The following is a 12,390-nucleotide window of genomic DNA, read 5'->3' on the forward strand; positions in this document are numbered from 1 at the left end:
TTTGTATTTATTTCTGGTGTTCTTCTTCCTTAATTACTTTCTTGATTCAGCGCATATATATGAAGCAAGAGATCTTGGCTTGTTCTTTCTTTACATTAACAAATTACATTAATCATATAATAGCACACTTTACATAATTGAGCACATTAAAGGTCACTTGGCGAGCAAAACATGTACTTGTCTTTTTGAATATCCCAGCTTAATGTTTTAGTGTGTGCAGTTTGGACGTGATTCTTGAGAAGCACTACATCTGCTTCAAGTATATGAGGTATAATTGCTTTTGCTTAAAAATAATCCTAATCTTCCTTGATAGCTGTCCTTTTCTTACTAGACAATATAAGCATGGTGCTTAATTCCAAGATAAATATGCCTGCTGTAACTGTATGCATCTGTGTTTGACTATTCGTTACCTACTATTCCTATTAGAAAAATGTATTTGCCAACCTCCAATTATTTGCATTGAAGTAGTGAAGAGTTTGACGGCAGCCTGTCTGGTTTGGTCAAAAGAGGCACGGTAAGTAGTTTAAAATTAGATGCTAACCATAAAAATGAAAAATAAGAACTGGTTCAACTGGAGCTTTGTTCACAATCTTTGCGAACAAGGCTTTCAAGTGGGAGCCGAAGCATCTATCTTGTATGCCCGATCTTCATTTGCTTATTATTATTATTATTTAAATTCATCTAGCCCTAAAGAGGTGGCAATTTATTTCGAATACTACTCTTTGCATTTTGTTTCCATTGCTGAGTTTTTTTTTTTTAAAGTAACTTCATGCACCACACAAGTACAACTCAAACATTTTCATTCTTTCAAGGACGTCACACCTAGTGGAAGGTATTCTGCACTAACATAATTATTTTGAGATTTCCAGTAAATACGTAGTCCTCACAAAAGGTATCTAAATAATTTTGGCCTAAGCGGTTATACATTAACCATGTAGGTTTCATCAGCTTCTGACATCACTTGGTCTTGGCAAACTTGTGAGCTGACAAGTTTGAGCATGCAGTCACTTCCCTCCATATTTGTTTCGATGAAGGCTTGCCCTTTCGTGCTACTCTGGATCCACTCCCGTTTCCTGTGATTACCACTACGGGCTTCAAGGCACACACCCTCAGGAAGACTTTTCATGGACAAACCTGGTTCTTTCACACTTTTACTAAGACAGACATTGAAAGCAAGGATGGCATAGCAGGCATGTTGGTTACAGAAGTACTTTATTAAATAGCTTTGTAAGTATTCATCTTGTGGACATTTCCATATCCTCTTCTGCTGAATTAGCTGGGGGAGCATGTCTCCTTCTCATGCATACCCCAGCCCAGCCAATCAGAACTTCAGCAGCGGATGAAATGGACATTTCCACTAGGTGGACACAGAATACATCCCCTGTGCTCTGTCCTATCTTTCCACCGTTCTCCATGTATTTTACTCAGTAAACTACTGGTTCAGCATGTTGGCCACCTTAATCAATCTTCCAATATCAGCACTTAAAAGGTATACAATACAAATAAGGCACTGTAAACCCAAGCAGTTAGGCTGGCGATTGCTGCTGTTATGCACCATACAGGCAGACGCAATGGCTTCACTGTAGCTTTCTAGGTTAACTTTACTGAACTTTGAATTTAGACAAGGCAGAATATAAACACAGACTAGCATCTTTCTTATGTGCTTCACGCCTCTGCTTTTTTGTGTTACTAGAATAAGTATGTTGAACCTAAATGAAGTAAAAGGAAATTGTCACACTAATTTCATTTCACTGTCTTTTTAAAGGTATAGCAAGATTTTTGAATTGCATTACGAGTTGTTACTTGTTCCGATCTTAATGTTCATTTCTCATACTCCAATTGGATTACAACTGTTCCCTCATCCACAGCTATCAAGGCCTTATGGCAACTTTGGAAGCTCTCTGAACTGAGTAAATGCTATGCATTGCATTATTTCTTAATACATTTTCATGGCTGCCTTTAACCTCTATAGTTCCTCATTAAAGCCAGCATCTCTCTTGTGACCACATTTAAAGAGCTTGTGGTAATGTATGCCTAACAAGAAAGATGGGTACTTTGTAGTGCTAGTTTGCTCTAAGTAAATTGTTTTATGCAAAAATTGCTGACATAATTGTCTGATAAATACTGCATCATGTTTGCTATTTTGCCTTCTGTTTCAATTTCGCTGCATCTATACATTTTACCAGTGCATGAGTAGGGTTCAAGGCTGTTCTTTAAAATGCTCATGAGCACTTATCATGATCAGTTCCCCATATGCTAATTTTGCTGATGGTTTTGAAGGTTTTGCTGATGAGAATACAGGAATACGAGCAAAATTGACAAGGAACCAACATATAGATAACGTCTGCATGACTGCCTATCAAAAGTTATATTTTCCGAGAAAAAAAACTGGAACATGCATCACGTAATGTAAAACTTATTGCATACACCGCCTTCGTTAGGATGATACTAGAATATTCAGCCGTTGTTTGGAGTCCCCATCAAGTGACGCTTAAGAGGAAGCTGGAAAGGATACAGAGTCTGGCGGCACGTTTTATTTGTTCGGCATACCGAAGGAAGGAATCGGTCACGCTTATGTTACAGCGTTGCAACTTCTATCTTTTGAGGTATGTAGGAAAAAATATAGGCTGAAGGTGCTTTATCAAATAATGCAGGATCAACTTTAGATTGATAAGCTCAAATATCTACATGCTCCAGGCAAAAGATACCCGCGAACTAACCACGACTACGTCATAAAGCCGGACCATACCAACAGTGATGCATATCGATACTCATTTTTCCTGGATGCGATAGAAATGTGGAACCAATTGCCAAACGCTATTGTTAGCCTAAAAGATGTCACCGACTTTGAAAATGCTGCTGAGGCATATTTATGGGAGTTTTCGATTTAGTTTTGAAGTGCTAAGTGATACGTGCGACTTGATATTCATTGTACGTATTTTGATAAATGTCAGATGTGTGCTGAACAGCATTCAAGTGAAAATCTTATTCACTGTGAATTGACAAGTGTTAAGCAACTTTACGTACATTGACATTGTCCATATTTGATTTATGTAATTGTATTGTCCTCTCTGTTATTACCCTCTATGAGGGTTGACAGTATTAATAAATAAATAAATAGACAACGAGGAATGTGGGTAAGTACACTTTATTTTCAGCACACGTTTTTTTAATGAACAGCTGTTATACTGCTAAAATCTGCACATTTAATAAAAGTACACTGCTCTGCTTCATCACTCCATGCTAAGTGCAAGTATCCTGTACCAGGAAGTCAAACCAAGACGTGGGATGTTCAGTCTGTGAAAATAAAAACGAGTTTAAAACATTAACGTGCAAAAACTAAAGCACACTGAAGAAAATAAACACAGCACAGGAACATATCCAATGAATCAGAATTACCTTTGAGAGCAAACATATAGTTTCTATGGCACAGTGAAGAAACCTTATTCCTCCGGCTTTCTTTGAGCGCGAGAAAATATGAAAGTGTATGCGTTCTCCCCATATTGTGTATCTGTCACCTTTTCACACACAAAAAAGATGTTGCCTCAATGTGCCCAACTGTCTTTGCATATCCATTTCTCTGCTCTCATACCATGATACCTACAGTTAAAGGCTGTAGCAATGCTTAGCTTGAATGAACCAACACAAGCTACATGCACTGTGCTGTTGAACATGGCATTGTAAGTTAAGATTCATGCACAGCACATTCATGTGCTATAAACATTTGATTGTGATTGTAGGTGAAATAAATAAAAAGAAAGTATGTAAATAAGAATGTTCCCTAATAAGCTGTGCAGAAGTGCTCTCCCGTTTGGACAGAAGCCGAGCACAGCTGCAGTGAACAAGAAGCCAGCTTATACAGCATTTAAAATCTAGGTTCTAAATGTGCTACAGATTTTTCTGAATTTGTGGTGGAAAATCTAGGTGTTAAAGGTGACAAACATTTAAACAGGTCTCTATTCGGACTGGTAATGCTATGTGCCACCTAGTTTGATAAAATATACCATATCACTGGTCTCCCAAGCTAAGGCTGCTGTCCAGTTGCAAGTGCAAATCACTCAATTATGTCAAGGGCACGTTTGAGCAAAAGGCAGCCAAGATTACTGTGCCATTGAGGTCTATTTCCTGACATCGGATTTCTTCTCAGAAAGCTACCTCTCTAAAAAGATACCTTCACAACAACATAACCCAAACCTTTCTTGAGAAAAGCCATCACACTGGTCCTTGAACACTAATTACAAAATGGCTCCTTGTGTTATGTACGTCAGCACCTTACAAAGTACAGGAAAATTTAATAATGGCAGCGTGACAGGTACACAAAAAAGTAAAGGGATAAAACATCACACAGGCTGCCATCAGTGTTCATATCTCTATTTCAATGTGGATGTTTTTAGCAGTGAATACATGTTCTCATTAAACTGAGTCATAATATTACAAAAGCGAAAAGCAAGGCTCTTTACATCCTAAACTGACAAATGTGCTTTATTACGATTCACCGCAATACAGGCGGTGTTTTGCAGTGAACGGTCACGTAAGGTTTTGGCTAACTACGGCGGGCGTGTCCTGCAGCGAGGCCTCTTGTGTATTGCGGTAAAGCGTATTATTGTGACAAGAGCTAACCTGGCATGTATGGCTTTAGCCAACAAAAGTTCTCAAGACATCATGCATCCTGCCGCGAAAATCTGCTTTGTTGAGAGTAGAACATTAGGTTCGTCGCTGACAGAAACCATACATTCCAGATTCACGTAAATCTTTTTTTTCCCAATATCGGCATGCTTCACCGCAACACACAAATATGTTGCGGTGATAACGGTGGTCGAACAGGCTGGTGCAAATGTTTCGACAGGGGTGCGTGCCTTCATCAGGGCAACTGCTTTCCTTGGCAGTTTTCATATACGTGAGCCCCCACTCCCAACAGGGGAGATTTAGCTGGACCTTTGCCAAGAAACGTACCGACAAGCGTTTGGTAGTGGCTGGTAGAGATGCAGGAGTCTAAAAAGCGTTGCGAAATTCGGTTCCGTAAGGTTAGCTTCACCGCAATACAAATATGTTAAGCGGTTAGACATACAAAATATGTTGCGGTGAATCATAGCAAGGGTAGCTGGCCTTTGATGCAAAGCAACTTCCCAAGAGGCACGGTAATCCCGTGGCTAGTTATGCAGTTCCCCGCATGCGAGTGAGTTCCCTGCGTTCGGCGGTTTCCCAGTGACATACAAAATTACATTGATTGACTGTGTTCTAAATGGGCGACGGCACTATATGCTGATGCAAAAGCGTCGTTTCGCTTTCGAAAACTGCGCTCGGCTAAAGAGAACAACCTTGCCTCGCATATGACCAAAGCAGTTGAACAGGAAACTACGAAATTACGTAGCTATTATGGAAGAAATCAACAGCTCAGAAAAAAATGGCCGTGTAAACATTAACTGGCTTACGAGGTCGACAAACCACCGGTTCAAAGCATCACAGCCACGTCCGAAATAGCGCTGAAGGCCGTCCAGTACACTTAGGCGCCTCGGCGCGCGTAATGTAACAGGAGACGGCAGGTGCACGCGTACATCACTAAGCAACACATATTATTAGCGGTCACTCTTCAGTTCTGACATGCTTCACCGCGTAACACTAGTCTACTGCGGCGAAGCTGACTTCAGGACGCCGATTTCTTCAACTCATCTAGCGAGACAGGTCCGTTTATCACGCTTGGCAACGTTTGACATTTTCTGCATTAATTTCGTTTGTTCTTTTTAATTTTCATATCACAGTGACCCTGTATCACGCAGTAGCAGAGCTAGTGCAGCGTCTTAGCTGCGTTAGGAAAGGTAAGCGTGTATGCAGCAGGCACGGCGGCATTGGCTCTTGTTTGGAAACTTCAAGAGACGCTCTTCCGCGCAGCGATGCCATTTGCATTATTAAAATAATGCAGGTGATGATTAAATGAGCCGCAGCATAGCTGTAAAAAAGCAGTAGTAATGCTGTTCTAAGATCCTCTCGCTCGAGCGAGATGGTCTTCAAAAAAAAGCGCGATGTAACGCGATCTGACGGAACAGCTCGGCATGCCAGTGTTTTCTTACGTCCTCGTTCTTATGCGCACCCTCCCCTGAATCAGACTACTGAATGGTTCTGTGCACGCACTGACGATCCTGACGGAGGCAATACCACTCACATGAGCAGCTCCATATAAGATGCCACGGCCCATTCCACATGCCGGCTGCAATTTGACGCGGCCATGAGGCAAAATATGCGCGCAAGGTACCTAATGGTAACGCATCAAACAGCTCACAGCCCCAATCCTTTATTACACGCATATAGCGTGGGAAGATGAATTACTCACGCTCTAAGTGGGCACGGAATACGAACCGCTTCGCAGCGCAGCCGGCTCTGTAAGACAGACGCCATGGAAATGAGCGGATGTGACATCATGGGTTATAGCGGACGTGACGTCATGGGTGAACGTAGACATTTCGGGCACCTTTCGTCTGCTGTGCCCCGGGCACAGCAGACACGGCCTGGGTCGGGTGTGGCAACGCCGGGTGCTGCCTGGGCCAGCCTCACTCCATACGGAGGGTCCGTAGTGGTCGGCCTCGTGAATGGTGCCGAGCTCGACACCGATCCAAGGGGTGCCGCACCACTGGCTACGGTTGCCGCCTCCGAGGTAGGTGGTGCTCTGCTGGGAGCGACTGGTGCTGCCGCTAGTCCTGCGGGCTGGAACTCGGAAGTGGCAGTCGGGGGTACTGGCCAGGTCCCGAGGCGTCGCGGCCTGACATGGTCGGCGTGTCTGCGCCACATGGCCCCGTCTGGCATGCGCACGAGCAGCGATGAGGCGCTGGCAGGAGACACCGCCTGTCCAGCAGACCAGGGTGGGCCAGGACGGAAGTTCCTGGCGAAAACTGGAGCTCCCGACTCTGGCAAAGGCCCGGCACGGCATCCTTGGTCAGCAGCCAGCTTCTGCTTCAGCTGCTTCAAAAGCACTGTGGATCGGAGGTCCGGATGCAAGACGTCCAAGGGTGTCTTGACCATCCGACCCAGCAGGAGCTCACAGGGGGCACAGCTAGTGACATCGTGAGGTGTGGTCCGGTACTGGAATAGTATCCGGGCAATCTGCATCCGGAAATCCCTAGTCTGGCTCTTCTTGAGCTTGTCTGATGGTTTGCACCACCCGCTCAGCTGCACCATTTGAAGCAGGGTGGTACGGGGGAACCCTCATCCGGCGGATTCCGTTTTTCGTCAGCCAGGCCAGGTACTCTGCGCTGGCGAAAGCAGGACCATTGTCGGACACTATGACATCTGGCAACCCCTGGGCGGCGAAGACCTGCCGTAGCGCTGCAATGGTCGCGCTTGTTGATGGAGTGGTGACAGGTAGAACCTCCACCCACTTCGAGAAGGCGTCCACCACCACCAGGAAGTAATGGCCCTTGAAGGGTCCCCCAAAATCTACATGTAGGCGGGACCAGGGTCTCTTTGGGAACGGCCAGGGGGTGATTTCCACACGACGCGAGGCTCGCTGATTCTCCTGGCAGATTTGGCAGCTCTGCACCAAGTGAGCGATGTCCTGGTCCAGGCCAGGCCACCAGACATGGGACCGGGCCACCATCTTGGTCTTTTCTACGCTAGGATTACCCGCGTGCAGCAACTTCTGGACCCTGGACCGGAGACTTTGTGGGATGACCACCCTAGAACCCCACAGTAGGCAGCCCTGCTGCAAGCTCAGTTCTGCGGCCTTGTGGCTATAAGCCTGCTGCACCTATTCCTCTCCACGGGACACTGCCTTGACCACCTGAGACAGGACTGGGTCCAGGCTGGTCGCTTGAGATACCACAGATCTGGAGAGCACCTCCGGGTATGCGTGTTCCAGCATGAACACTTCAGCAGGTTCTAGAACAGCATCAGGCACCAGCTGGTAGCTGTTAAACACCAGCTACCAGATCGTAAAACCAGCTGGTAGCTGTAAGCTGCCAGGCTCAAGGCCCCGCGTACCACTTGAGGCGATACCTGCACAGGAACTGAACTGCCTTGTCAGGCCCCAGCAGCCCCAACAGCGGCTTGTGGTCCATGACTGCCTCGAACTTCCGGCCTCACAGATACTGATGGAAGCGTTCGACACCGAACATGAGGGCCAGACCTTCCTTGTGCAGCTGGCTGTAACGTTGCTCTGCAGTATGAAGCCGTCGAGAAGCAAACGACACAGGGTAGTCCTGTCCATCTTTGTCCCGGTGTGCCAGGACGGCTCCCACACCGTACGACGATGCATCTACGGTAAGGACAACAGGCTTAGCAGGATCGAAGTGCACCAGCAGTGGAGCCTTGGTGATTAGCTCCTTGCTGCACTGAAGGCCTGGTCCTGCTCCTTCTTCCAGACCCATTGTTGACCAACTCGAAGCAGAAGATGGAGCGGCTGTAGATGCTGCGACAGGTTCGGCAGAAAACTCCTGTAGAAGTTGATGAGGCCCAGGTAGCTCTGAAGCTCCTTCTTGTTCTGGGGCTTGGGTGCCTTAAACACAGCATCAACTTTCCGGGGAGCTGGGGCTAGGCCTGCCTGGGAAATGACATGCCCCAAGTACTCAACGCTGGGGGCTAGGAAAACACACTTTTCCAGCTTGAGCTTGAGGCCGGCGTCCTGAAGTCGTGCCAGGACGTTGTGGAGGTTCTGCAGGTGGTCCCCGTCGTTGCTGCCAGTAACCAGGATGTCGTCCAAGTACACCGCCACGTGCCTCATGCCCCTGAAGAGGTTGTCCATCTCCCTCTGGAATGTGGCTGGGGCGGAGGCCACGCCCAACGGTAAGCACGTGTACTGAAAGAGTCCCAAAGTTGTCGAAAAAGTGACATACTTCCGGGAGGCATCCTGGAGCACCAGCTGCTGGTAAGCATCTCTGAGGTCGAGCTTGGTAAACTTCTGTCCACCGGACAATGCTGACCAGAGATCTTCAATCCGGGGCAGCGGGTACTTCTCGACGGTAGCGACGCGGTTGATGGTAACATTGAAATCCCCGCAGATCTTGACACTGCCATCTCGCTTGAGGACTGGCACGATTGGAGTGGCCCATTCAGATCTCTTTACGGGCACCAGGATGCCCTCTCGCTGTAACCGCTGCAGCTCCTGGGTGACCCCGTCCTTCAGGGCGAACGGCAGTGGGCGAGGCTTGAAAAAACGTGGCCGGGCTCCCTCAGGTACATAGATGCCAGCCGTCGTGCCGGCAAATATGTGCCTACCCCTGGCTGAAAGATGGACTTGAACTCTGTCAGGAGGCTGGGGACGTCTTGCACCACATGCAGGCTGGCTTCCTGGTACTATGGCAGACGAACGCCCAGTGCATGAATCCAGTTTCGGCCCAGCAGCGTGGGCGACGACCCCTTCGTTAAGTAAAGGGAAAGGGTTGCCTCCCTGTCGCCAAAGCGAACGCTGACCTGTGCCTGACCCTGGACCTGGGAGAGTTGCCCGGAGTAGCTGCGCAGCATCACGCCCGAAGCCTCGACGGACACGCCGGGGAAAGTACGCTTGAAGAGCTTCCCGGCCATCACATACACGCTGGCCTCTGTGTCCAGCTCCATGGAAATGGGGTGCCCGCAGATTTCGACGGTCAGCATGTGTGGCGGCACAGACGACGGTACAAAGCCTGTGTGCCACATGTCGAAAATCGGCGAATCCTCGGCCACGACGTGGAGCCTGGCCGAGGAAGAACTTGAGCTTGCTGCCGCATGCCTCCGCCGCGTACCCTTGCGACGGCTAACCTCCAGGCCGCGGGCTTGTGTTGTACCTGGGCGTGAATCAGCTATAGGCTGCTGCTGCTGTTTGCTGTTCGTCCTCCCCCTTCGGCATACACGTGCGAAGTGCCCAGTTTTCCTGCACGTAAAGCATTGTGCTTGAGAGAACTGGCACTGTGAGGGGGAGTGGGCACCACCACAGCGATCGCAGGTACTGCCCTTTGTCGCCAACTCGTTGACTGCCGCTTCCGCCGACGGTGAGCCAGTCGCACGGGAAATCTCGCCGGCGTCCTTGGCGGCAGCTTCCGTTGCCAGCGCATGCCCGACCCGCCGCACGTCCAGCGACGGGTCGGGAAGCTCCAGGAGTCGCGTCTGCATGGCGGGGTTGTTGATTCCGCAGACGAAACGGTCCCAGAGCAGCGAGTCCAGTTGGTCCCCGAAGGCGCAGGCACTCGCTAGCCCTCGTAGCGCAGCAACGGATTGCCCGAGGGTCTCTCCTTCCCGGCGGCTCCGGTTGTCGAAGCGGAAACGCTCCATTAGTGTGGACGGTGCTGGGTTAAAATGCGAGCGCAGTATGGCAAGCAGCTCACCCATCGTCTTAACGTGCGGCGTGGCTGGCTTGAGAAGGTCGAGCAAGAGGCTGAAGACGCGGGTCCCGCAGCTGGTCAGGAAAATGTCCCGCTGTTTGGCCTCGGGTGTGTCGTTTGCCCGGAGAACACGTGGACTTGCTCCTCGTAAATTTGCCAGGCGGACCCATCTCCCTCGAACGGCTCGAGCCTTCCGTACAGGGCATGGCGACAGCAACCGGGCGACATGGCAACAGCACGGTGTACCTTTGTCTTCACGAGCCCGGGTGGATCGTGACACTGGCGACGAAGATGGGATCCTCGTGACACTGGCGACGAGGTTGGGATCGATCGTGACACTGGCGACGAGGATGGGATCCTCGTGACACGCGGTACCACCACATACCCCATATATAGAGTCAATGTATATCGGAACGTTTGAAATTTCGGACGCAAGAACTCTTCGCCGTCCGATTTTCCGGACGTTTCGCCGTGACCACAGGTCTGAAACGGCATTAATCAAAGTCACCACCGCTGCAATTTTGATTACCTCGCCGCCTCGAACCGGCGCTCTCGCACGCAGATCCGCTGGCGGCTGTAACAGCAACGTGGCGGGTACTGCGGCAACGCTAGGCTTAGCTGCTTCGACGTTCACTATGAAGCTCCTTGCCTTGGGTGCCGTGTTTTTATTGAAAGAATTCGCTGCTGTCAGCAATGGGCGGGACTCCGCCTTTGTGGTCCTCGCAATTGGCTTAGAAGCTTGGAAAGCACGGTGCGTTGCATATTGCCGGTTCTTGAAAGTCAGCTTCGCCTCTGTACAGAAGTGTTACTTGGTGAAGCATGCGTAAAAGTATTGCAGTGAAGCATAACAAGCGTGGGAAGGGGTTATTGCCACCGGACACGGTATGTATTCCTTAATTATACACGCGTGCACCCAGTATTTCCTGTCGCAGTACGAGCACCTATATGCCTAATACGTGTACCGGCAGGCCTTCAGAGTTTTCGAATGTGCCTGTGGCTGTTTAAGCCCTTAAGGGCAGTAAATGACATGCATTTATTTTTTCCACTGCCGATTTTTTGGACGTTTTCGCGGCCCCTATAGCTAGGAGTCCGAAAAATCGGACGTTGACTGTACAACTAAGAGGACGCTTCAAATCGTCTGTGGAGCGAACGCGCGGTGGAAGGACCACTACAGCAGAAAGGACCTACGCATTAAGGAATGAACGGGAAAGGAAGTGTGTGCCGCCGTTTTGAAGGAGGTTGAGCTCAAAAAACAGTTTTGGCTGATGCAGAGATGCAGGTGTCCTTCATCCAAACCAAAATAAACTCTAAAGCAGTGAAACACAGGCGTCGTGCGTGGGCTGAGAGTATGTCAGGACAGTTGAGGTTGACTTACGAGCTGTTGAGAGAGAATCTCAATTGTGACAAAGTTCGGGTCTTATACCACTGAGCTTGCTGTCAGTTTATAGAAATAGCTAATTTTCAAAAATATTTCCTTCTGTATGCGTCTCCTTTTTATTCGTATTTGAGAATGTCTGACGTCTAATGCTACAGTTCCCATGGAGGCAGCAGAAGTTGCCATGGAGCGTATTCTCACTGTACGTATGCTGATTATACACAGCAATGCAGCGATGCTCACCTTGTGTACTATATTGCAGGCAATGTGACAAGAAAGTGAGTTCCCCCACAAACTGAATTATGCAGCGGAAGTGCCGACTGAAGTGTCCAATGAATGGGATTTTGGAGGACTTCTGTCTTCTGTATAGCTGTCGGAGTACCACTGTACAACTTGATCCATGCTGTCGAATTCAGCAGGCAAACGAATGTTTAGCACAATATGCATGCATTCAAAGGTTGTAAGCAGCCTCATACTGTAGGCAGCAACGTATATATATCTTCCACAAACTGGCTGTCAAGCATTCTACAAAACTGACCTGATCACGAAGATTAATTTATTTTTAAAGGTGCTCAACCAAGTAGCAAGAGGGAAAACAAGAGGCTGAAGTCGTGCTATAGCTTAAGACAACACCCTTGGCAAATACTCCCAGATTTAAACTGTTGCTGATAAAGTTATGTACGTACGTGCTATAAAGCCATGAAACAAAGTTCCGTCTCAATTTCTCAACAA

General features: G+C 48.2%; 1 long non-coding RNA gene across 1 annotated transcript; it reads right to left on the minus strand.

Annotated features, from left to right (window-relative positions):
* Positions 1-3,132: 3,132 nt before the first annotated feature.
* On the minus strand, positions 3,133-6,456 carry LOC140217108 (uncharacterized). Its single transcript, XR_011893611.1, has 2 exons — positions 6,329-6,456; positions 3,133-3,297 (listed from the first exon to the last, which is right to left on the minus strand). It is a non-coding gene; the product is annotated as an uncharacterized lncRNA (long non-coding RNA).
* Positions 6,457-12,390: the final 5,934 nt, after the last annotated feature.

Source organism: Dermacentor andersoni, chromosome 4, assembly GCF_023375885.2.
Source record: "Dermacentor andersoni chromosome 4, qqDerAnde1_hic_scaffold, whole genome shotgun sequence".
NCBI lineage: Eukaryota > Metazoa > Arthropoda > Arachnida > Ixodida > Ixodidae > Dermacentor > Dermacentor andersoni.